This window comes from Elephas maximus, chromosome 3 (genome assembly GCF_024166365.1).
Source record: "Elephas maximus indicus isolate mEleMax1 chromosome 3, mEleMax1 primary haplotype, whole genome shotgun sequence".
Taxonomy (NCBI): Eukaryota; Metazoa; Chordata; class Mammalia; order Proboscidea; family Elephantidae; genus Elephas; species Elephas maximus.
The window spans coordinates 155,945,698-155,947,592 of NC_064821.1; the positions used below are offsets into that span (position 1 = coordinate 155,945,698).

The 1,895-nt window shown below is 50.4% G+C and overlaps 1 non-coding gene across 1 annotated transcript; it reads right to left on the bottom strand.

Moving 5' to 3' along the window:
- Window positions 1-354: 354 nt before the first annotated feature.
- TRNAN-GUU (transfer RNA asparagine (anticodon GUU)) lies at window positions 355-427 on the bottom strand. Its single transcript has one exon. It is a non-coding gene; the product is annotated as a tRNA-Asn (tRNA).
- Between the last annotated feature and the right edge of the window lie 1,468 nt (window positions 428-1,895).

A 1,895-nucleotide genomic window follows, 5' to 3' on the forward strand; every position in this document is an offset into this window, starting at 1 on the left:
ACTGTACTTTGGAGGAGGCAGCTCTTCCTCAGTCAACTTTTGAGTGCCTTCCAATCTGGGGGGTTCATTTTCCAGCACTATATCAGACAATGTTCCGCTGCTATTCATAAGGTTTTCACTGGCTAATGCTTTTCAGAAGTAGACTGCCGGGTCCTTCTTCCTAGTCTGTCTTAGTCTGGAAGCTCAGCTGAAACCTGTCCTCCATGGGTGACCCTGCTGGTACCAGAATACTGGTGGTGTAACTTCCAGCATCACAGCAACACAAAAGTCTGTCACTTTGTCGTACTGTGGGGGCTTGTGTGTTGCTGTGAAGCTGCTATTAAGCAACTACAAAGAGCTTAAAGTAAAGCATAACGTCCCTGGGTGGGTTCCAACCACCAATTTTTGGTTAACAGCCAAATGTGCTGACCAATTGCACCACAGACACACAGAGCCCTCTTTTTCTAAATTTACTATCTGATGTCAGGAATTGTCCTTTAAGCTCAGGCTGAGGATATCTTAATATTGTTCTGGCCTGTTCAACCACGCGCGCTCCAGAGACTGGTAGTATAAGAGACACTTAGCCCGAGAGTCCTGCCTTTGGACATATTTGGGCGTTGACATCGAGCCCGAGTGAGCTGGGGGACTCCGATACCCGCACGCTCTCACAGTGGGAAACGCACAGTGGCTGTTCACCACCAGCAAGGGAGGACGCACCACAAGCCACCGCCCTGCAGGGCTCGGCGTTCTGAAGCCTCGGAGATCTGCCTCAGCCTCCCTTCCCGGGGTCCACGCCCCAACCGCCCACCCCAGCCCCCTCTTTGCGCTCTGGGACTTTCCGTGGACGTTGAGAAACTAACTAATCAAGTGAAGTGTGAAGTGCATTATTGTCATGGGCAACCGTAGGAGGTACTGGTAAGGAATTAGGATGGGCAGAGCGTCAGAGTAAGGTTCATACCAGCTTAACTTGAATAAAGCTGGTTGTTCACTAACAGTAGGGTAATGTACAGCTGTTACTTTAATTCCATATGGAGCTGCAAAACCAGTATAGCTTTGTAGACCTTTGTGTGCTACTTGCAAACTTGTATTCTCTCTCTTTTTGGATCGATAATAAACTTAACTAAAGTTATGTTTATTAATAAGTGTGTTTTTTTTGCTGTAGTATTTCTCCCAGAGCCTTCAGAAACGAAGTGAGGAGCGTACAGCTCCGACCACGCAGTAAGGAAGGGGAGGCAGACAAACAGTAGGTGCACTTGGAGCCCCGGGAACTTTCTCTTGTGCCTAAAGAACTGGGAGAAAAGTACCCACGATGGTCGTGGAAAGCTTGCGCATTCCAGTAACAGGACCAAGAAGGTGGATCCGTGGTAAGTCTCGGTAGGACCTTATGGGGTAGGTTGGAATAGACCCTTAGATCCTGGTCGTCCTTTCTTTCCATGAACGCCTGGAGTTCCACCTGGAGGAAAAGAGCACAGGCGGAGGCCATTCTCAGAGGCCCAAGGGAGGGCGGAGTCGCTCCCACAGTCAGATGCCCCTTCTGGGCAGCAGTTTCAATCCGCTGCCCGGCTCCCCTCTTGGGCTCTGAACCAAGACGTTCAGGGGCCTGGACAGTGACTTAGTCCCTACCAGTCCTGGATCCGAGGAAATCCATTAAACTCCCTGCAAACCTCACTCTCGTCATCGGCAACGCGCCCAGGTATCTTACGTTTCGGCAACTGATCTCAGGCTGCTAGCTAGGGAGAAGAGAAGCTCACAGCTTTTCATCATCCTGCTTCTTCAGTCTGCACGGTGCAGGGCTTCTAATTTCAAGGTTTTCTGTACCGCCCAGCTTCCAGTCAGTGTCTTTTATTTGGATCAGGGAATGGCTGCTCCTGGGGCCATGCAAATCCCTGGGGTGGCCATGAGGGAACTACTGCTTT